At 37.2% G+C, this 25330-nt stretch overlaps 1 protein-coding gene across 7 annotated transcripts in view; it reads right to left on the bottom strand.

Moving 5' to 3' along the window:
* Nucleotides 1-25330, bottom strand: part of NCOA2 (nuclear receptor coactivator 2) — a 268534-nt gene that overhangs the window by 134997 nt on the left and 108207 nt on the right. Inside the window, exon 3 of one of the 7 annotated variants that reach the window (XM_045561482.1) lies at nt 25060-25147. The exons of the other annotated variants lie outside the window; for them this stretch is intronic. The gene's annotated coding sequence lies outside the window, so the exon portion shown is untranslated. The remainder of the gene's footprint in view (nt 1-25059; nt 25148-25330) is intronic. 7 annotated transcript variants of the gene reach the window in all.

The following is a 25330-nucleotide window of genomic DNA, read 5'->3' as shown; positions in this document are numbered from 1 at the left end:
GACATGAATAAAGATCCAGCCATGTCTTCAGTGACGGAATAAACTCCGTGGTCCTTTTACATATAGAGCTTTTATCCTTGACAGAATAGGGACACAATTAAGGATATGTTCTTGGAGTTTTGTTAGAAAAATGAGTTACTAGTAAAGAAAACCTTCCCCAGCAAGAGGGGAAGGTTTGCAGACTGGCCAGCTATTCACCATCTGTCTCTCCAATTTTCCTACCTCCTCCCAGGCTTCTACTCAAACCACATCCCCAACCATTCCTAGAGACCACCGGACAGAACAGCGGGGAAGGGAAAGGTAGGGGCAGATTTGTGAAAGGCAAAAACATTTCTCAGAGATAAGATCTAAACAGTCTGCCTGCTAGTGGTCGGATCTTGACCAGAATGGGGAACAAAGTGTAGCTTTTTCATTGCTATACATGGAAGATTCGAAACCACAGCTATCTTATCAAGTCAGGTCAAGCCATGAAGGAGTAGTGTTACTGTTTTTGTTGTTTTACTATATTTCCCCCTTACACATGGCAAACTTCATTACAAAAGTACTCCACTCTTTATGAGTAAGTCATCCTACTCAGATTACATCATGTTAAAACCATGTAACAGAGTAAAGAGAAAAAACCAAGCCATTATTTTACTATTACTTTTAATCAAACAAATACCATGTGCCAGGTACTGGTCTAAACTTTTTATTAATATTCACATCTACTTTTCTCACTACAACCCCATGGGGCTGGTACTGTTATTTCTACCAGTTTATACATGAGGAAACGAAGGCACAGAGAAGTCAAGTAAAGGTAGTGAGGAAAAGGGTCAGCATTTGAATTCAAACCGCCTGGTTCAAGAGTTTGTGCTCTCAACCACTACACAGAAAGAAGAAAGGGTGCCGGCACCTGCGGATCTTCCAGTATGCAGGCGTTACACCAGCTAGGTGCTTTGCAGGTGCTATCTCCCCGGTTCCTCCAAATATCAAGGGAGACTGGTTTAATCTTCCCCTTTTAGAGATGGAAAAAACTGAGGCTCAGTGAGGTGACACAGTATAAAGACTGCAAAATGCCAGTTTATTTACTGGGTGTGAACATGGTGCCAGCTACTCTGACATGTGTTATCTCTTTAATCCTCTCAATAGCCCTATGACAGAGGTACCAGTTTTCCCATTTTACAGCTAAGGAAAATGAGGCTTAGAGAGAAGTTTGGTAGTTTAATTAGGGCCAAATTACTAAGAAGAGAAGAAATTCAGACTCAGTGCAGCTGAATCACAAAGCCCTGGTTTTTCCCTTCTGATAATTCTGCAAACAAAACTTTACTTATCAGCTACAATAATAAGGCATTGTTGGGGTTGCAGAATGATTCGGTTCCATTGAATAAGTTTATAGTACATTGAGAGAGAAAGGATGGTTATTCAAATCACTAGAATTTCATTACATTTATTCATCAACTATTCCTTGAGGTCTTTACTATGTGTGAAGCTCTGTTCTAGCTAGGCACTGCATAGCAGTGAACCAATCAGATAAAAATATTCTCCTGACCTAATAATCTAGATACAATAAACAAGATAAAGAAGTAGGCCCAGCATGGTGGCTCACACCTATAATCCTAGCACTCTGGCGGGCCAAGGCAGGAGGATTGCTTGAGATCAGGAGTTCAAGACCAGCCTGAGCAAGAGTGAGACCCTCAACTTTACCAAAAATGGCACGTGCCTATAGTTTCAGGAAGTACTCAGGAAGCTAAGGCAGGAGGATTGCTTGAGGCCAGGAGTTTGAGGCTGAAGTGAGCTATGATGATGCCACTGCACTCTAGTCAGGTGACAAAGCGAGATCCTGTCTCAAAAAAAATAAGTAAAAGATACAGATGTAAGACTGATAAGCACTAAGGAGAAAAAGCAACTGGCAGGAAGATCAGAAAAGAGGGCAGGTCGCAGACATTTCAGACAGGGCAGCCAGGACTCTCCTCTTTGTGCTGGACCTTTAGCCACGCAGCGTGCGCCTCCAATCACCATGACAGCCAAAACTGCCCGCCCCTTTCCAAACCACAGTTTCTCACCGTACCCTAAAGCCTTGTACAATCTGGCTTTTATCAGAACACTTTTACAACATTGTCCCTCGGCTTCAATGACAATGCACTATCTTCTCTACCTCCCCAACCTGTGTTGGGTCCACTCCTCTGTCACTGAGTTGCACCTCCCACCCCCCCAAAATTTTTTTTAATTGACAAATAATAATTGTACATATTTTTGGGACACACAGTGATGTTTCAATACCTATAATGTATAGTGATCAGATCAGGGTAATTAGCATATCCACCATCTAAAACATTTATCATTTCTTTGTGTTGGGAATATTCAAAATCCTCCTTATAGCTAGATGAAACTATATATTATTAACTATAGTCATCTACAGTGGAATAGAACACTAGAACTTATTCCTCCTATCTAGCTGTGACTATTGTTCTTCTCACTCCTTCCCTTTGGCTCTATTTGTTATAGCTATAATTTTGTATCCTTTAAACCTATGTCTCCCTTCACCCCATCTTTACCTACCTCTGGTAATGTCTATTCTACTCTCTACTTCTGTGAGATCAACTTTTATAGTTTCCATATATGCACGAGAACATGTGGTATTTATCTTTCTGTGCCTGGCTTATTTGATTTTACATAATGTTCTCTGGCTCATCCATGTTGCTGTGAATGACAGATTTTTGTTTTTCTTTATAGTAAAGTATTAAAGTAGCTAAATAGTATTCCATTGTGTTTATGTACCACATGTCGTTCATCTACCGATGAGCATTTAGGCTGATTCCATACCTTGGCTACTATGAATAGTGTAAACTTAAGAGTGCAGGTAACTCTTTGATATACTGATTTCCTTTCCTTTGGATATATATAAATTAGTAGTGGGATTGCTGGATCATATGGTAGTTCTATTTTTAGTTTGTTAAGGAACCACCATACTGTTTTCCAAAATGGCTTTACTAATTTATATTCCCAGTGTATAAAAGTTCCCTTTTCTCTGCATCCTTTCCATCATTTGTTAGTTTTTTTGTCTTTTTGAAAATAGCCATTCTAACTGGGGTGAGATGATATATCATTGGGGTTTTGATTTGCATTTTGCTGATAATTAAATGTTAAGCATTTTTACCTGTTGGCCATTTGTATGTCTTCTTTTAAGAAATATCTGTTCGGATCATTTACCCATTTTTAATCAGATGTTTATTTCTTTGCTGTTGAGATATTTGAGATCCTTGTATATTCCAGATAATAATCCCCTGTTGGATGAGTAGTTTTAAAATATTTTCTCCCATGCTACAGATTATCTTTTCACTCTGTTGATTATTTCCTTTGCTGTGCAAAATCTTTTTAGTTTGCTACAATCCCATTAGTTTATTTTTGCTTTTGAGGTCTTATTCATAAAATCTTTTCCCAGACCAATGTCCTGAAGTAGCTTTATTCTAGTGGTTTAATCATTTTGGGTCTTACATTTAGGTCTTTGATCCATTTTGAGTTGATTTTTGTATGGGGTAAGAGATGGGGGTCTAGTTTCACTCTTCTCCTTATAGATATCTAGTTTTGTGCCCATATCCAGGGTGCAGAAGACACCCTGGAAGACACACCCCTAGACTGGCCTAGCAGCTATGGGCTGTTGCCCCATGGGCCCCTCCCAGTAGACGTGAACCCAGTTCAGCCCAAAAGCCATGTGATCTCTTCCCTATCTTGAGGAATAGCCCCGTGGGCTGCCCCCAGCGAACATGTCCCCCAGATTTACTGACCACCTGTGTGCCTGAGAAACAGTTCCATAAGCCACTCCTGGAAGGCATGCCCCCAGGCCAGCCCAGCAACCCAGTGTCCCTGCTCCAGGCCACAGTAACAGCCCATGTGGCCCCAACCCCAGTGAGCCAAATGCCAAGTTGGCTGACCCGCCATGTGCATGCACACACTTCTGACCTGGAAAACAGCCTGGAAAGCCCAGCGAGCCCAGCCCTGGCAAAGCTGCACCTCCATCACCACAAACTCTCTCAGCCTAGGCCACAGAGAAGCTTGCAAATGCCGCTAGTTTGGTTTATAGCTAAAGAAACTACTGTGTCCACCTGGAACCAAGGCCAAGGCACCCCACCAAACTGACACCCTGAGACCCATTCATATGAAAAGTCTTTTCCTAGAAACCAATTCCATAAAAGTGGAAGACAGGACTTTTCCATCAGATGCACAGAAATCAAAGTAGGGACATACCAATCACAAAAAAGCAAGGAAAATGATAATTCTCCAGTAACTAACCCCAATCATGAGGAAATATATGAAATGCCAGAAAAAGAATTCAAAATAATAACTTTAAGGAAACTCAATGAGATTCAAGAGAATACAGATAGACAGTTCAACCAAACCAGGAAAACTTCTCATGATTTGAGTGTCAAATTCAACAAAGAGATTGATATCATTAAAAAGAATCAAACAGAAATCCTGGAGGTGAAGAATTCAATGTATGGGCATTTTTAGAATGACATCTTTGCTTCTTCTTCTTGGTATAAAAAGCCACTCCTAAAAAAAAAAAAAAAAAGCCACTCCTTGAAAGCTTATCTGCTGATGCAGCTGCAAAGATCATATCTATGGAAATGAGACCCAATTTAACTTTTAGCTTCAAGATATCACCTTAGCTGTGGTGCCCAACTTTCAACCTCTCATTAAACATCTCTCCCTAGATGTATCCAAAATTGAAGTCCTCCTGAGGAAACCCCTCTTTCTCTATCTATCTCTTAGTTCTCATTTCTTTTTTTTTTTTTTTTTTTTTTGAGACAGAGTCTCACTTTGTTGCCTGGGCTAGAGTGAGTGCCGTGGCGTCAGCCTAGCTCACAGCAACCTCAAACTCCTGGGCTTAAGCAATCCTACTGCCTCAGCCTCCCGAGTAGCTGGGACTACAGGCATGCGCCACCATTCCCAGCTAATTTTTTCTATATATATTTTTAGTTGTCCAGATAATTTTTATTTCTATTTTTAGTAGAGACGGGGTCTCGCTCAGGCTGGTCTCGAACTCCTGACCTCGAGCGATCCACCCGCCTCGGCCTCCCAGAGGGCTAGGATTACAGGCGTGAGCCACCACGCCCGGCCTTAGTTCTCATTTCATCAGTAACCCAGGAAAGTGTCTTTAACTCCTCCCCCCCATCTTCAAACCCAATCAATTTCCGAGATCTTTAGAGTCTACTTTTGCAGTTTCTCTTTATTACATCACCTTCCTTCCAATCCCCCTGGAGTTACTAGGATTTCTTTATCTCTTCAGTATCCCCCTCCAGCCCCAACCAATGACTTCTGCCCAAGCCAACTCTCTCCCTCACTCAATCTATCCTATAATCAGTACCAAATTATTAGTGCCACCGTTACTCTGTGTTTAATGTGGGGATGGACATTACCACAGAGTAGTGATATGAGGATTAAACACGATGATTATATTAACCATCTATCATAATTCTTAACATACAGTAGGAACTCAATAAATGTCATTTCTTTTTCTCTCTTATTCTTACTCTGTGAAATGAAATACGGACCTGTGCAATATACCTAGTTTTACAGGTTTTCCCACCCAATATTTCCCTAGATGTGTGGGTCTGAGTTCTTGTCAACCTGGAGTCCACAGTGTTCTTTCGCTAGGCCTGGCACTTTCCTGCGGATGTATCACAGCTCATGCTTTCCATCTTTCCACTCTGAGTGACTTTTCCCCTTCTGTCCTTTGCCTATCTCAATCTCACTGATCCTCAAAGGTTTGTTATCTCCACAGCCTTCCCTCACCAAGTCTTCCCTAAGCCCTTCATGCACGTGAGATCTTTCTCCTCTTTCACCAGAAACCTTCAGACTACTCGACAACATCTTCTAGTCAATCTATAAATAAGTGCCTGGAAATATATCAAGAAATAGGGACACAAAAGTAGAAAACTACTCTATTCTTGTTATATCAGGGTTATTACTACCTATGTACTAATTTTAGTTGAAGTATATTATAAACATGGAAGCAAACCAGCATGGTGACTGTGAGCTCTTTGATGCCGGAGTCTGCGTATTACTCATCTCTGGGTTCCCTACAGCACTGTGGGACTTATTATGATACCTCGGTACATAATAAAAACTTTAAAATGTGATGGCAGCCATAATAATTTTGTTACATTTCAATAATATTTTATTCTAGAGAATCTTAAAGGATTTCATAGAAAAAGATTAACTATTATTTATAAAATTTTAAATGAAGAAAAATACTATATTGCAATTATGTGCATAAAACTTTACTAAGATTTAAATATATAAATCAAGAAACAGAATTTTGTGTCCTAGACACTGATCCCCAAACTTCAGTCTAAAGAATATATCAAAGCAATGGCTAAATAAGAAGCACACAATAAAATCCTCACTCCTTCTACTATTAATAAATTTTATTACAAACTTCTGTTTTGTTACTAAGGGAAGATCTCTCATTTAAGTCTTCTGACTGGGAATCACTATTACATATATAAACAGAAATTAAAATGACTGAATAGAGAACAAATTCACTGTACTACGTCCCTGATTTGTTGTTAAACATAAGCTTATTAGTCAGAGGGATGAGTCAAATATAAAATGCAAAGAAAATCTGGCAGAAGACAACTCCTCTAACTCATCCCTATATATGCAATACCACTACCAGAAAATTAAGGTAGAACCATAACCCTCCTTACCAAAGTTACCTAAAACAAAACCAAAAAAGGTCAATTATCTAGTAGCTTAGATGTCGTCAATATATGAATGTATGCTTAGAGAGTGGAAATGAGTCTTAACATCTCAAAAGTATTATTTCTTGGCCCTGAAACCTCCAAATTAGTTTTAACTCTAAATCAACAGGGTAGAGTGTAATGAGGCTGAAGGGCCTATTTATGCTTGGTGCTGAGCTAGGCACAAACCTAATCATTTGCTTAAAACATTATAATGAACAAATAAATAGTTTAACTGTTCAACTTCTGTGTTAAGCATAACAAGCACAATTAAACAGTCAACTAAAAAATTACTGAATAGTACACTAATATCCATCTCCTTTTACGATACAACAGGCTGTCATTTTCTTTTCCTTAAAAGCATGACCAATATCATTTATTTTAATAGGAAATCTATTCCTTAAAAAAGACCTTCAAGTGAAGTTTCTAGCTAAAAAGTTATTAACTAAAGATATTTACAAAAAGCTTATCAAAAAATGGAAGAATCACTGTAGTTATTGAACCATGAACTCGTGAGTGAACAAGGCAGATATTTTACTATGAAAGGCTACGCTATCTGGGTCCCTGTTATAGGTGACGATAAAGATAAAACAGCATATTACATAAAAGATGAATCTTCAAAGCTAACCCTGTCCCTTGCTTACTTACATGACAACATGCTTTTACAGAAAAAAATGAAGCAATGACAAAATCTTATGCATGCTCCAGATGAGAGGAAAAAGGTTTGGATATGGTAAATACTGAATACGATGGTAAAACACTGCAGAGAAAATGTGAAATAAAGTTAAATTTTAAAAACTTTGGTACACATAGCAGATATTATGAAATAATTATAGTAAAAGAAATTAGCAAGCACCTCACACTTTTAATACCTTCTAAATATCTGCAAAGGAAAATGAAAGTCTCAGGACTACCTCCCAACTCCTGATGCAAAAGGGAAGGTCAAGCTGGAGGCTGAGTCATGCAACAACTGTTCCTAACATCCTGGATTAGCCAGATTCCCCAGGAAAACATAAAAGGCCTCAGTCACCTACAAAGGCTGCCCCCACAGGTCTATCATAAGCAAATTCTTTGCTGGCCTCCCATAAACAAGGACATGCAAATTGTAACTTTGGGTCTGCAGGCTAAGTCTAGCTCCTGAAACTAAGGCCTGTTTAATTCCACATTAATAATGTTGATTACAAGTTTATCTTCCCAGGTGCAGAACATAGACAAGATCAATCATTCTTCTACCTACCCAGGGATATCTACATAAATGATTCTTCCTTCACTCCCTTTTTCTCTTCAAACCTTCACATTATCTTATACAAAATGTAATTTCCTGGGCCTCACAAGAATGTAACCATATGCCTCACTATCCCCGGCTCCTCCTTTTTCTTTCTGTATGGCCTCTCCCCTTAAATACTGAAGTTCCCAAATTGGGGGAGGGAAGCATCTGTAGTTTGGGTTTTTCCTGGGTGGATCCTCAAACTTCAGCTTAATAAACCTCCATTGATTGAGATCTTTGCCTCAGACACTTATTTTGGGTTGTCATAGCAAAGCTTCATATTAAAGTAATTCTGAGAGCAACTAATATTTACTGAGTGCTTGCATGGTAAGTCCTTAGTGTTAAGCATATTTTATTATCCAGCTCATTTAATAGCAACCTTACGAAGCATGTATTTATATTATACCCCATTTTATAGTAAACATCAGAGCTTGATTTCAAATCCAGAGTCTGACTTAGTTCTTTAACCACTAGGATATATATATAGTGTTAACTTTCATGTAACTTTAATGATCAAGCACGTAGGAAAATTAATATGCCCAATCCTCTGGTCCAACAGGAGTAACCATAGGGATTTTTAAAACCTACACATGTTAAAGTACTTTTACATGGAGGAGAGAGAACAGGCAAAGTAGTCATAATTGGTTCCTGACCAGCAGAAGTCAAGTCAGGGTTACTCTTGCTGCAGTTCCTTGAATCACTGCTCAAGCAAGGGCTTAGCTGAGACAGCTGCAGGAGGGGTCCAAAGGCACAGCACCCATGCTGCCAGGCAAACCTTAGCCTCTCAGTAAGTGGAATATGTAATTTTTAAACATGTTTAGACAAGCTTGGTGGGGGGGGGGGGGGACAAGGGACAGTGAAGACAAGTGCTAAAAAAGAGTGGTGGTAGGCTAGGCGTGGTGGCTCACGCCTGTAATCCTAGCACTTTGGGAGCCCGAGGCGGGTGGATGGTTTGAGCTCAGGAGTTCGAGACCAGCCTGAGCAAGAGCGAGACCCCCCGTCTCTACTAAAAATAGAAAGAAATTAGCTGGACAACTACAAATATATAGAGAAAAAATTAGCCGGGCATGGTGGTGCATGCCTGTAGTCCCAGCTACTCGGGAGGCTGAGGCAAGAGGATTGCTTGAGCCCAGGAGTTTGAGGTTGCTGTGAGCTAGGCTGGTGCCATGGGCACTCACCCAGGCAACAGAGTCAGACTCTGTCTCCAAAAAAAAAAAAAAAGAGTGGTAGTAGATGTAGAGCAGGGAAGGCGGCCTGAGAAGGCTGCTATAATTTCATATAATTTCAGCCTTGATCCAACAGAGATTGTAGTTCATTTATTTTTAGGGAAGTGAAGTACAGTAGTTGCCCCTTATCCTTGGGGGGTGCATTCCAAGACCTCCCCAGTGGATGCCTGAAACCCCAGACAGTATTTATTCCTATATACACTGTTTTTTCATATATATATATATATATATATATATATATATAAGTTTAATTTATAAATTAGGCACAGTAAGAGATTAACAATATCTAATAATAAAACAATATACTGTTCACAATTTCACAAACAGAAGATTTGTTCTTACCGTAGATCTTAGCAACCTCATCATACAATTATTTTTCTTTCCCTATTAAGTCTAGAACTTCCATCTTTTCACTTAGAGGGAGCACTCTATAGCATCTCTTTGGTACATGGGAATTACCAGCATCACTACTCTTGTGTCTTGGGGCCATTATTAAATTAAATAAGGATCATCTGAACACAAGCACTGTGACACCTCAACAAGGAGCTGGCTCCTAAGTGTCTAATGGGCTGGTAGCCCCAACAGCGTGGAGATGCTGGACAAAGGGAGGATTCACGTCCTGGGCCAGACAGAGCAGGACGGTGCATGCAAGATGTCATCATGCTACTCAGAATGGCACGCAATGTAAAACTTGTGAATTGTTTGTTTCTGGAATTTTCCATTTAGTATTTTTAGATCACAACTGACCACGGATAACTGAAGGCATGCATAAGGGGAACAACTGTAGTGAGCAAGCAGCATATTCATTCTCATGTATATACTATGATCCTTTTTCGGAAAAAAAACAAAAGACCTATGTGTGTGCCTCTTACATTTTATAGGACTATTTAAGGTAAGCCTATACTTTCTATTGCTAGTTTTAGCATTTTCCTTTTATTCTAAAAATCAAGGGTCAAATTCTTATTGCTGAACTAAGTCTGCCAACTACACACAAGTCTACCAAGGATTAGCTAAAAGATATTTTAAAATAATTTATTAAAAATAATACAAAGACATATGTAGATATTTATACAGAAGTCAAACTGAACAACTTTTCCAACTTAATCAAAATATATTTATGTTAGCCTTTTTTCTTTTTTATTGGAGACAGGTCTCACTGTGTTGCCCAGTGGCGTGTGCCCAATGTAGCTTTGAACTCCTGGGCTCAAGTGATCCTTCCATCTCAGCCTCCCGAGTAGCTGAGACTACAGGCACAAGCCACTATACCTGGCTATTTTTTTATTTTTTAGTAGAGATGGGGTCTCTCTATGTTGCCCAAGCTGGTCACAAACTCCCGGGCTCAGGCAATCCTCCTGCCTCGGCCTGTCAAAGTGGTGGGATTACATGCATTAGCCACTGTGCCCAGCCATATGTTAATATTTTTAAATAATATAGGGCATATTATCCATTCCTTTACCTTAAAATAAATATGCTCCTAAATGTATGTAAAATTATTTTCACATATCAAACTATGTTCCCACCAAATCACATAATACTGGAGAAATATGATTCCATGAAAAAGAAAAAAAAATCACATTGAATGCATAAGCTAAAGCTTTGAAGGAGAGATCTGACTACATGCCTAAGGAGTGTACTCTCCAACAGGGGCCTGCCAGCCATCAGTTGAGCCCCATTGGCTTAAGTCCATCAATTCTAAAAATCAAAAGCAATCAAAAAATTATCAGAGTACGGCCAGAGAACTACAGATGCCTTGACAGTGACCCGTCTTCACCCTGGACAATTTAAACTCAAGCTACAAAGCAATACAGGCATAAGTTATGATCTTCCCCTGAGACAGCCCATCACTGAGGATCAGGACTGCATAATCAGGATATGGAAACGGTATTTTAAAATTCATCATAAGAAAATTAACAACACTTGATCAATGCTTAATATATATTAGAAGCTAATTCTTTAAATATCTTTCAGATCATTTTAAGTGCCAACAGAGCTGCAACACTTACCAATGGGTCTTCTTATGTGCAACTAAACATTGAGACTCACACAACTATTGTATCACAGGCAACACGTGGCACAAGTCTTCTCAGAAGGACACAGGACAGGAACACGGCTTGCCAGGCCCTGCTCTGCTGAGGAAGTACCTCCACCGACTGGGCATCATCTGTTCACACCACAGTTTCACTCAGGTAGGGGAGACACAGTCACACTGGGTGGGTGCAGGAACTTCCCCCTTAGAAGTTTTTCCATAAAAGCCAGTATCTCTTTCAACAGGTTTGTAAGTAACGCTACCAAGGTCCCCATAAGGGAAATGCTCATTTATGAATCACTGTAACTGGGGAAGCCCAAAGCTAGGGCTCCTGCATCAGGTATGTTTCAGTTACCCTCCCATCCAGATGCAGTTCACTAATCAGGGATCATTTTTGCCACATACAGTATAGCCTAGAATCATACTGATATACATCCTTATCAAGTTACCAAAGGAACAGAGTTACAAAGTTTTAAAATTCTAACCTGAAGTATTTAGAATCAATATCTGTAAATCAATATGAAAAACATAACCCACTAGAAAGATGGGCACAATGTTTTAACAGGTAAATCAGAAGAAGGAGCCAGAATGGCCAATGTATAATCTCAACAGTCATCAGAAAATGCATGATAAAACTACAGTGAAATACCATTTCACCCCCTTAACACTATCAAAAATTAAGTCTTAACAAAAAGTCTTGTAATACCAAATGTTAACTTAGAATACCAAAGTTAACCTAAATTCCAGACTGCAAAGGAAATTAGGAGATTAAATTGACATGATTTAATAAAGCTAGAAATCACACATGCCACAACCGGGCCTAGGAGTATTACCCACTTAGGTAATACCCCAGAAGAGAAACTCTCAGATGTATACAAGTGACATGCACAAAAATCTTCACTGCTGGAATGCTTGTAATTGCAAAGATTAGACTCAATCTAAATGTTGATCAAAAGGAAAATGGATAAATTGTATATATTCATATAAGGAAATATTGTGCATTTCACTGACCTGCAACTACATGGATATTATCTTAAAAAAACATGTTATAGGAAAAAGGCAAGTTGCAGAATAATATAGACAATATCATACTATTCAATAAAGTTTTAAAAACTAGAAAATGGTACCAAATATTATAAATAATTAAATACAAGAAGAGTAAAAGATTCTTTTTTTTAAATAAAGAATGGGTAAAATAAACAACAAATTCTGGACAGCAGTTACCTCTAAGAAAAGAAGAGAAGGGCATAAATAATCCAAAGAAAAGGAGTTTAAAAAGTAAGTGTATTGACTGAATGTTTTCCCCTAATAGTCGTAAGTTCAATTCCTGGGGTCTTTGAGAGGTAATCAGGTTTAGATGAGGTCATGAAGGTGGGGTCCTCATTGCAGCAATTAGTGTCCTCATAAGAGACCAGAAACTTCCCTTTTTCTTTCTCTCCCCACAGCAAAAGGGGCCATCTGCAAGCCAAGAAGAAGGTCCTCACCAGGACCCAGGCTGGCACCCTGATCGTGGACTTGCAGCCTCCAGAACTGTGAGAAATAAATGCCTGTTGTTTAAGCCACAAAATACCAGTCTATAGTATTTTGTTATGACAGCCCAAGGTAAGACAACAGGGCTTCAAAAGCTTATATATGTTACAATATATAAAACTTATATAGTTATTTTTAATTGGCAAAAAATAGCAACTAAAATCCAGATTAAGAGAATGACACATCTTGGTAGTTCTCAATCAGAATACACTAACAAGATGCTGGTTCTCAGATAACTTTAAGACTATTATCCTATTTGTAATTCTATTTTTGAGTACTGAATATCTCTTCTCAAAAACAATCAGAAACCAGGTTTTGACAGACAGACACTCAGTCCATTTGGAATGCCATCCTTACTGTTCTAACTGACACATCAATCGTCACTACTCTCTTCACCTCTGGTCTCTCTCTTCCTCTCCATGTCTCAAATTCACCCTGTGTACCAAGAGCAAATCAGAGACAGGGTCTCACTATGTTGCCCAGGCTGCCCTCAAACTCCTGAGCTCAAGTGATTCTCCCACCTTAGGATCCCAAGTGGCTGTGACTACAGGCACATGCCACTGTGCCTGGCTTCCAGAGCAAATTAGTCTACATAAAATGTCACTTTGGTAATGACACTAGTCAGCTTCCAGAATTTAAATCTTTGATGGCAGACATTGCCTGAAGAATAAAATGAAAACTCTTTAATCTAGTATTTAAAGGTCTCAAAGTCTGGCTCAAATCTGCATTTCCAACCTCTACCTTCCACTACTCTATACAAACGGTTCCCTAAGGCTTAGCTGCTCCATTCAAAGCCCTCTGTAGGTTTTGCTCATTCCCACCATGCTGTGTCTCTTGCCTACAATGCCACCCTCTGCAACACCAATGTTCTCTAGGTATCTAAATTTCAGTTGTCATTCAAAGCCTTGCCGTAAGTCTTATCTCCTCCATAAATCTCTCCCTCACCAAATTCACCCTAATTTAGACTCATTGTTTCACTCAATAAATATTTATTAGATGCCTAGCATGTGACAAGAGACATAATTATTCTGGGGGCACTAACAGAATGCCTATATATAGTACACATGGATTAAATATCACTTTGCTCCTTTTGTTAATGTTATGTCAACCTCAACTACATTATAAGCTTCTTAAAGACAAGGGGTCATTGTATCCTACAGAGCAAGTAACATAGTATTTAGAAAGTGGTCAGGGTTCAATAAATATTCTTTGGTTAAATGAATTTTGAAATGATATTAATATTGTGTAATGTTTTGACCCAACATAATTAATGCCTATCCTGGCAGCTTTGAATAATTACAACATTTTCTTGTGATGTATACATCTATATAACAAGAACAATGGACTTGGAGTCAGAAGGTCTGAGTGGAACTTGGGCTCCACTATATTCTACCTCTGGACATAATATTCTTTCTGTATATTGAGAATATACAGAAAGAATATTCTGTAAAATTCTCATTCTGTAAAATGGGAATATTTACACCAATCTGATAAGACTTGCACAAATGTTATGAGGAATAAGTAAATTATTATTATGAGACATACTTTATTGTGCTAGAAGAGTGCCTAGCACTCATTCATGAATCCAACAGATATTTACTAAGGCTAGTCTCAATAGATGCCAATATCCTCATTTCCTAAAAGAGCTTATAAAAGATCCATTCTCTTTCTGCTAGGTGATAGGAATGCTGCCTTTGACTAAAAGAGTGCCCACAGAAATACTTAACATAAAAATTATTCTATTTCTAAAATGTCTTTATCTCATGAAGTACAAATAGTAAGTATTTAGCCTTGCTAAAACACTAATGAAAATGGTATTCGGAAGACAGAAAAATTAACAGTATCTAATTAGAATAAATATGATCAATAAAATTGTTCTTTTCTTTTTGATATAATCATTTTATATTTGACTTCCTGTTTGAAGAAGGACAGGTGGGAATTCATTAGTGATCAGCTAATGAAACCAGCTGGCCCACCTGGTTTTTCAGAATTATTAACCTCTATTAGGAATCCATGGTGCATCTTTGCTGCTCCTGCTAGATTGAGTTGCCCATATGAGAAGCAGCTACTTTTAAAATCATTTTCTGCAATTTGGAGTCTACCCTGGTGGCCTTCATTTGGAGCTCATATTTTAAACCACTATTTGCTCTCTATCTTCTTTGTCTTAATATACAAGGCCCATCTCTCCCAATCTGCAGTGCCACTAAGCTCTCTCATTGTTTCTCTATTTCAGAGACTTGAGAAACCCACTGCCTATCTCTGAGATCCATCCCAGAAGGCTAATTTCAAGTGCACCATCTATTCCATGTTTTAAGCCTCCTAATAAACCCACTAAATTTATACTCAATCTGGCCATTTTTACATGATGTGGCAACAAGCAGCAATCTGCCCATTTGACATTCAGTTTGTAGGCAAACATTCAGTTACATTAGGCACAGTTTGACTATTTTTCCCTGTATTTTTCTTTCTAGGTCACCTTTTCTACACTACAATGCAAAAAGTAGGTAACTACTATATAATGCTTAAGATTATAGGCTCTGGTGCCAGACTAGTTTAAATCCTGGCCGTACTGATAATTATCTACGTTACCCTAGAAAAATTATTAACCTTTCTGTGCCTCAAGGTTGCTCTACTATGAAAGAACAACTACCATCTCACAGGGTTGTTATTAACATTAAATGTACATGTAAAACAGAACAGCCCCTAACATGGATTCCGTACAAATTCTCTATTTTTAATAGGAAGTAGCACTAGTTACTGGAGAAATAAGCTATAAATATAGTGTCAATGCTTAAACAAACAAGGTTGGGCCAGTATCTTACTGGCGGTTAGTTGGTTCTTTTAAGCTAAAAAAAATTATAAATACAACATTATCAGCTGTCTCCTCAGCTCATCTGTAAGGACAAATATTTATAGATCCCCCCAAGTTTATTATTTTAATATTGAAAGTATGTACTAGAAAAAAATGTAGAAAATGTGGACAACTATAGGGAACAAATCATGCATATTTCCACTGTCTGAAGATACTGTTTAACATTGTGTTATCTTTACTTCCAGGAATTTTATGACAAAAACATAATTTTTAAAATCAGTTTTATAAAATTGAATCCTACCACTTCCACCAAACAGTATCATGAAAGTATCATTCCTTGTTATTTCAGCCTCTGATAACATAATTTTTAATAGCACCATAATTCCAAGTTGAGTTCATATATTTTAAAGCAAATTGGGGCAGGATTTTCTTGTAGCAACGGCAACCATGCCAGAGATTCTCACTTTAACACACAAGCACACTTGCCATAAAAGAATGGTCATTGGGATCTACATTTATGGGGATGTAGACTATTTTCTATAGTACAAGCACTGGCATCTTTCTAGTGTTTAGTACAGCCAAAAACAACTGCAGCAACAAATTAATAAATGCAGGAAGAATAAATATTGAACAAAGTTGTGGCCTCACCTTAAGTGCTAACTTTCATAAAATAGTATTTGCAATTTGTCACAAAGACAAACCAATTAACAACTTACATTCCAATTTAAGGCAAGTCAATCTAAATTTGTCCACAATAAGAAAAATTTATGGATGTACATTTGTTGAAACTTTAACTTTCCATCTATAATCTTAAGGGTGCCTTAGGTTGGTTATTTATTTAAAAAATAAATATACACATATTTACTGAAACCCAACTACTAATTTTGCCAGATTCAACATACAGCACTTTGATTGACTAATAGGAATCAGGGAAATGTTTTGTTTATAAAAACAATTAGGGAGGCAGCACGGTTTCATGAAAAGGGCCACTAAACCGGGAAGGCGAGAACTTGGATTCATGTTCTGGCATGGCCTATAACTATGCAATAGCCAAAAAATCATTTACTAACTCTAGGCTCTAATTTTAAAGTACAGTCTTTGAATTATATGGTTCCTAGGGCCTCTTACAGCTTTAAAGTAAAAATGCTAAGAAATAAAGATGATAATGGTACCATCAACTGGCGTGCAAATCACTGACTGCCATAGCATATGTGACTCTTATTGATGGACATCACGTTCTAACACCTGGAATTAGGTTCAGCCTTGTTCCAAACAGTCTGTGCTTCTTTCTTATATAAATGGACTGGTTTCTTTTAAAGTAAAGAAATTAAAATAAAAAAATCCTACTTCGGTCCTCTCTGACACCCTGGGTTCCCCTATACCTTTTAACAACAAAAACAAAACTGAAATTAAATATTTTGAGTTGCTCTCATTTAAGAAACTTGCTTTTACTTTTCTAGTACACAAGGAAATCTATACTGAGATCTGCCTGATCAACATTGTCTATTCAAATAAGTATGCCTGCATAGTTAATAAAAAGAACACCATATACAATCATGCTTGAATTCATTTATTTTGAACACACCAATGTAAACATTCATTTACAATGAACATAACAATGACCAATTAGCTTAAAAGACAACAATGATGAATTAACTACCTTATATTTAAAATATTTAAAATAGAGTATTGCTTTATATAAGTTTTAAATGCACATTAAATTAGCAACTGAAATTCTATGAATGTACTTCAGAATGCTAATTTTGCTAATTTTTTGTTTGTAATATGCAATAAAGGGAAAGCTATATGTTGAAAATATATTTTGGCTCATTAAAAAAGCAACATAGGCATATGTGCTTTTTTAACATCTTTCTAAAGCAAGGAGGAGCTCTCTTTTTGCCATCTTTCAAATAAACATTCATTTCTGGTCTTGATTATAAGCAAGATATAGTACAATAAAGTGGCATGCTTGTCATGTCTTTCTTTTAGTTAAAAAATAATAAACTCAAAGAAATGGGAACATGGTAAGCACCAGAGTACCAACATGGACACTGAGCTTATTAATTTTTTACATGTTTCAACTGACTAAATGTAGCTATCTATAATGGGTACCCTGCTGTAAATTTAAAATGCTATGCTTATGTGAAGATTGTGTAATAAGCAGTCCCTATCTTTTCTTTTGTGATCACTAATGGGAAAACTGAGAAGTCCTTTCCTCTTTTAAAATTAAATGCTTTAATAGATTAAGACTTTTAGGGGAACAAATACTCAATCTTAAAGTTGTAAATTACTAAAGGCTGTTCTCACTGGACTTCACTATTTAGAAACTATAGTAATTAAATGCTTTCCAGAGCTCAGATGTTAGTGCTTTCAACATCAAAACATAAAATGAGAAGGAATAAGAATCATGTCCGCAGTCTGCTTTGTGAAGCTTTAGGCAAAGAGTGAGCATTAGCACAGTATGGCCAGGTCCTCACCACTACTCAGAGGGGCACAAACAACTTAGCAACTGAGAACGCCCAGATCCATCATTTGCTTCTGATACCCTATACCTACATACTTGCTCACAACCCACCTGTTTGCAAACACAAGCTTATACAGCTTCTACACATTATACTACCAGACTTATTTCCTTTGCTCCTGAATCACACTGCCTCATGAAGAAAGTTCCTAGCTAAAACCCTTCATTGAAATTACTTTCCACACACACACACACACACACACACACACACACACACACACACAAAATGGTATAGTGATCCCAGTATTAATAAATTGAGTAAGAAGACTGAAAAATTGTAGGGATTCTGCACACATCTGTAATTACCAAAGGAAAAGAAATATTCAAAAGTACACATTTATTGTCAACTTATTGCCAACTTATGGGAATTTAGGTATAAGCACTTGAAAAATAAAGTTTCAAAGGCAAAAACTTTTTGTATTTTGGAATGTTTTCAAACTTTGTAGAGTCTGTGGGATCTCTGAAACATCAAGCTTTTTCACTTTTTCTTCTTCCTTCTTTAAACTGCTGTAAACTTTCATCACCAGTATTTTGCTACAGGTACAGACATGGCAAGATGCATTGATTCATCCTAAAAGGAGGGATGTTTACAGAAGTTAAGCCAGATTCATGCAAAGCAAAACACAAGCTTCAACATGAAGCCCTTCCTCAGTAGTGACTGTCTAACATAGCTTTGTGTCTCCTCCACTCTTCCCTTAATTCTTCTCTGTCATTTTTCTGCTTATATTATCATGTGCTTCCAATTTCTTTTCCTTTGATAACAGTAATTTTAAAAGGCTAAAGAAATTCTTTCTGACCACAGATTTAATACAGCAGTCTCTTAACTGGTCTAAAAGCAGAAAATCCTTTCGCTCCACCTCCTAACATCTGTCACAAGAGTCAGATTACAAATCAACCCAAATGAAGGGATCAAGGGGCATGCAAGTGAAGACAGAACAGAGAAAGGAAACACTAGTGGTCATTAGCAGAAACTATAATATAGTCTCTATTCTTTATTTGATACAATTGTATTATACAAAACGACACCTTGCTAGCTACAACTTTAAGCTAAATGTTAATGTTATACTTTCTAATTTCCTAAATATTCTCTTTGAAGATGTAAAATAAGCCCTTTATTTTTCAATTCTGGAAATTTCTTAAACGCTTATAAAGTGTTTATAAGGTAAACACTTATAAAGTATTATAAAGTAATTTAATATTTACAATGAAGAAAACTAACTTTTCATCCCTTTTTTAAAGTCATCTCTACTGCCATCAGAAATATTAACAGTGAAATACATTAATTACAAACCAAACTATACAGTGTATACAGATACTTAGGTTTTTTACTAAGAAAATAACTTTATCTTTGATATTTTACATTTTAAGCAATGATCTGTGCACTGACTTTAATTACTGTACATATAAATCTGCTAAGATTATTTCAGTGGACAAAAAACTAATAAGTACCTATTCATATCCTGCCAAAACACACCTATAATTTTTTAAATGATGATAAGAATAGCCTAAGGCAGTCAGCAGACATCTCAGAAGTCTAAGTCTAAATGGTTTTAACTTATAACTTCATGCCAAAAAAACTTTTGTCAAGAAAACATTTAACTAAAACAACAATGAAAACTTGTATAATGCTGATTTTGGGGGGGGAGGGCGTTAAAAGTGCTTGATGGCTCTCTAATACATATACAAGCACTTGAAAAAGAATTCAGATCCAACTTTACTCCATTAAAATTCTGAAGTTTCCGAAGTGTACAGAGTGTAACCTGATTCTAATTGCTGTGAAGAGACATAGCCGACGATATGCTAAATCTTGCCATCTGTAGGTGCTTTACACAACTCCAGTTTGGGTTTGTTTTTTTTTTTCTTTTAAGTAGGGTCAAAAGTTTACAGTATTTTTTTTTTTTTAACTAATTACCAATCACAAAATTCTTTTACTTTAGGTCATCTTTGAAAACGTCTCTGAACAGTTTTGGTACTACTACCCAATTATAAATCTGCTCAACATTAGCTCTATCACCAAATCCATTTTACATTCATAATGCATTACAGACACAGTCTTTAATGATCAAGCAAATATTTATTTCCTTATTTAGCAAAAGGATTGGTTTTCCCCAAAAATAATTCTCCCAAAGACACTGCTTTTAGGATATAGCAATTATTCTGATTCTAGGACTTATTTACAAAACCACTGCTGGCCTGAAACCCAACAATCCACAAACTATGGGCTGAACAGTATTCATACTCAGGACCTCAATCTCATTGCTACTGGGTGAACTCAACTACTATTCTAGATACTCATTCCACTTTTCTCACCTCTGTGTCCACAACAGAAACACTGATGCACCATCTCCCACAGTTAAGATTCAAGGTGGAGAACTGTCACAGCAAGTTATACTATTTTCAGACCAAACAGATTTACACTACGATTAAATACATTAAAAAGGCTCAATAAAAAAAATTCATATACATCTAATAAAAAGGCATTTTCGCCCAGCCAGCAGATTGAGCTGTAGTTTTGATTTTAAATCAGGAGCTAATTCAAAATTCAAAAACAAGTGCAAATATGCCATTGTCTAAAATCCTCTTATTCTACAGTTTTATTTCTCTCATTTACAGCTATCAAACATTACATGTCAAACTCTATCCTTAATTATTCTCAGGAAATTTCTAGTAAATTGAAGTCATCACCATAAATTCAGCAGGAATGATGGCAAAGCATCTAGGAGTAGAATACAGTCCTTAAAAAGAAATAAGAAAGCACTAATATATAATTGCACTTTTAGCTTATAAAAGAATTGTATTACTAAAAACATTATATGAATTATGTAGTTGGAATCCTATTTTCAACATACAATGGAAATATAATATTTAAAAGAACACTGCTAAGTCCCCTTTAAAACAGAATAATCTTTAGCAGTACAAATGATCAACTCCTACTTCAATTATTTTATATGTAGAAATCTGATATATTAAAATGGGTTAAATCTATGTAGTATTACACTAATTTAAAAAAACAAAAAACAGCTAACCAAAGAAGAACAAGTTCAGCAGAGAAAATATGAAAGAAATTTTAAACTAATGTTTCTAATTAACAAGGGTTTTCACAGAGACGTAAAAGCAAATTTTGCTTTCCTGATTAATTAGAACACCAACACAAAGAACTAAACTCTAATTGACAATTCTTCCAGAAAACTAGGATGGGACATGCTCATTAAACAGCAGAATACGTGTTCTTTAATGAAACAAATTGCACTGAAAATCCTGTGTTCCAGATATACAGATAGATGGTGGTTCTTATGCTTAACAACAACAATTCTGAAAACTGTAAAGGCTGTGTACCTACCTGGTGGTATAGAAATATTTTAGCCAAAAAATAAGATCAATCTGCTTAATATAACACTAAAACTTTCCAAAGAGCTTTTTGTCAACTAAGATGTAAGGTGAAATGTTGACTGAAAAGACCTTTGAAAAGATCTAAAATTATTCCTCTTAAAGAGATTCCCTAATTATCAGAGACATATTTCAATGTTTGCCGTTAACTTTAATGGAAGAATTTCTCAATACACTCAAATACCAGTTTCTTCCTCCAAGATAAAAAGAGGCAGATCATTAATATGAAATGGATATGGCTAAATTAAATGAAAAGAGAGAAAGAAATTAAAAAAAAATTGGGACAGGACCCATAACAGCACTGCAATTAAAAAGATAAGGAAAGGAAATTCTCAGGAAAGAAAAATAAATCCTTCAGTCTCTAAAATGAGGGACTGGTTCTTGAGGGAAAAAAAAAGATTAACATTTAAGAACAGCAAATTGGCCAGGTGCAGTGGCTCACACCTGTAATCCTAGTACTCTGGGAGGCTGAGGCAGGAGGATCACTTGAGGCCAGGAGTTCAAGACCAGCCTAGCAAGAGCAAGACCCTGTCTCTACAAAAAACAGAAAAATTGGGCAGGTGTGGTGGTGTGCCCCTGTGTTGCCAGTTCACAGCTACGCAGGAGGATAAGGCAGGAGGATCCTCTTGGGCCCAGGAGCTGGAGGTTGCAATGAGCTATAATGACGCCACTACACTCTAGCCCAGGCGACTGAGTGAGACTCTGTCTCCAAAAAACAACAACAAAAAGAACAAGCAAGTTGACTAGATTTAAGAAGCAAATTCAAAAATACTGCAGCAAAGATTTCTGAATGCCAAATTTAAAATATAAATATACTTACTAGTCTCAAAACAATTCTCTCAAATTGTGATATATAGACCTTTAAGAAACATGCCTATAAGGCACTTTAAGTTTTCTGATAATTTCTTCATTCTTTTCTTAGCCATTACCTTATATTTTGCTATCTCATTCTGTAAGTAAGATAATTTCAGAGCCAATAACAAATAAAACGTAAATATACTATAGCCAAAATACCTTCCTTGTCTTGAAAAATAATTTCTAAGATTCTCTCTAAGCAGAATCTAGAGGGTTTCTCCACCTTCTGTTTCCCCAGCCCCAACCATGGTCAAGCTCTTTCACTTCTCTTTTCCTCAGTTTCCTCATTTAAAACAGAGACATTTGTTTTTATTTTTTTTCTTGATTGCTTCAGTGAAAATATCAAAACAAAATGAGACAAAGGGCCAAAAATGGTTTACAAATCATTTTTGCAATGAAGTATAAATGACAAATCACTTAACAGTTGACTGATGCTCAATTGTACAATTTCCTTCTGTTTTTCCACACAATAATCTCTTTTCTAACTCTAACCTTAAAAAATTCATAGCTCAAGTGTGAAACTGTTTACTGGTTCTTCTGTAAAGATCTTCAATACACTAAATCTTTCCGTTAAATGAAATTAATCCTGAAATTTTTCTGAAAGACAAAAAAAAAAAACCCTACATTTTGAAATAAAATCTTTTCTAAAATACACTGTCTCTTTACCGTCTTAAATGGTATTCTTTGGTAAAGTTAGGAGTAGTATTAAAGGCTAAAGGTTGAGTAAAAATATTTTACTTTTATACTAACTGTTCCCACAAATGCTATTTTTAGGTCACATCTCTAAGTTATCAATATTTTTATGTGGATTTGTTAATTATGAGGGTTCTTACTGACTGTCATTTCTCTTTTTAAATGAATATATCACAATGTATCCATTCTATTGTTAGACATTTGAACTTTTTTCCAGTTTTCTGCTATTTCATCACTGTCATTTTTTAAAGTATTTCATGTGCCCGATTCCACCGGCCTGCTTTCTGTTTTCTAGACAAATTAAGGGTGACTTTACTCCCATATTCATATTTTTAGAAGAGCTTTATTGAGATACAATTCTCATACCATACAATTCATCCATTTAAAATGTACAATTCAATGGTTTTTAGTATATTCAGAGTTCTGTGACCAACACTACAATCGATTTTAGAACATTTTCAACACTATAAAAAGAAACCTTACATCCATTAGCAGTCACTCTCACCTTCCCCTGCTCCCCGGTCCCAGCCCTGGGCAACCATTAATCTACTTTCTATCTCTATAGAGCTGATGATCCTGGACATTTCATGTAAATGGAATGATACAATTTGTGATCTTTTATGACTGGCTTCTTTCACTAAATACAATGTTTTCGAGGCTCATCCATTTCGTAACATGTATCAGTATGTCATTTCTTTTTATTGCCAAATAATATTCCACTGATGTATATAGCAAATTTTATTTATCTATTCATCAGCTGATGGATGTGTGGATTTTTCTCATCTTGGGGCTATTGTGAATAATGCTGCTATGAATATTCCTGTATTCATATTTCTATCAATGCAGAAAATTTAACTAGTTTTTGGTAATGGGATGATGTAGATCATAGGGAGCCTGGATATTCACAGGAGACAAAGCCAGGTCTTTGTAGGACCTGCAATGACTCCTCCCTCCCTGAGCATTCAATCACTACTTCCTATCAACTTGGTTTAATATCATTCAAATCGACTTCTTTCCCTCATTCTGCCACTACCCCTCAGTTCCCATGGTCCTCTCTTACCTGGATCCCTTCAGCTGTCTACACTTGTCTCAGCTGTCGCTCTTGCCCTCCTCTAGTCCATTCACCCAGTGTGGGATATTCATTCTAAAATACAAGTTTCGGCCGGGCGCGGTGGCTCACGCCTGTAATCCTAGCTCTGGGAGGCCGAGGCGGGTGGATCGCTCGAGGTCAGGAGTTCGAGACCAGCCTGAGCAAGAGTGAGACCCCGTCTCTACTAAAAATAGAAAGAAATTATCTGGCCAACTAAAAATATATATACAAAAAAATTAGCCGGGCATGGTGGCTCATGCCTGTAGTCCCAGCTACTCGGGAGGCTGAGGCAGTAGGATCGCTTAAGCCCAGGAGTCTGAGGTTGCTGTGAGCTAGGCTGATGCCACGGCACTCACTCTAGCCCGGGCAACAAAGTGAGACTCTGTCTCAAAAAATAAAAAATAAAAAAATAAATAAAATAAAATACAAGTTTCATTGTTTCATTTCCCCATATCAATCCTTCAATGGATGCCCATGGCATTCAAGATGAAAGTAAATTGCCTTAGCAAGCAAAAGGCCCTTGGATGATCTCTCCTCAGTAACCCTGACAGTCCTGAACTCTAGCTACTTCTGCTGCATGTATAAAGAATTACCCCAAAAAGGCCCTGCTCTCTCAGCACTGGACCATTGTACGTTCTTCTCTCCCTGCCTGGAAATACACTCGGTGGATGCTTCCTTCTTGCCACAGAACTCCACAATAGTATATACTCCAAGAGAGCAAAATTTGTCTTTTTCCTCATGGCTGGTGGATCTAGTACAATCAGTGACAGAGTGGATTCTCAACATATACTTCTGGCTTTGATTATAGAATGCTACTTATTAGTATACCTGAATAATTTCTGTGAGTAGGAAGGACTTTTCTAGGCTCTGGGCTTGAAAATAAAGCAGGGGAGGAAACACAACAACACACAAACCGTGACCTTGGCTTACCTCTCTACCACAAAAGGAAGCAACCCTCTGCTGGTCCCATGGTTCTTGGTGACTGACATCGATCCTTCCACATAGCTTGTAGTGGGACCTGGACAAGCCAAAACACTTGCTCAAACCCCAGCCCCTTGGCAAGATTGGCCCAGAAATGGGCAGGTAATCCAGCCTGGGCCAGTGAGGGTCATTCCTTTGATTTTTATTAAAGCTATCAGAAAAAAATACCCTTCCAAGGGGATTAGATAAACTGTTAAAATGACATAAGCCAGAGCTGTCG

Source organism: Lemur catta, chromosome 9 (genome assembly GCF_020740605.2).
Source record: "Lemur catta isolate mLemCat1 chromosome 9, mLemCat1.pri, whole genome shotgun sequence".
NCBI classification, from domain to species: Eukaryota; Metazoa; Chordata; class Mammalia; order Primates; family Lemuridae; genus Lemur; species Lemur catta.
Note: the sequence above shows the minus strand (reverse complement) of the source record. Positions and strands in the feature narration are given on the sequence as shown.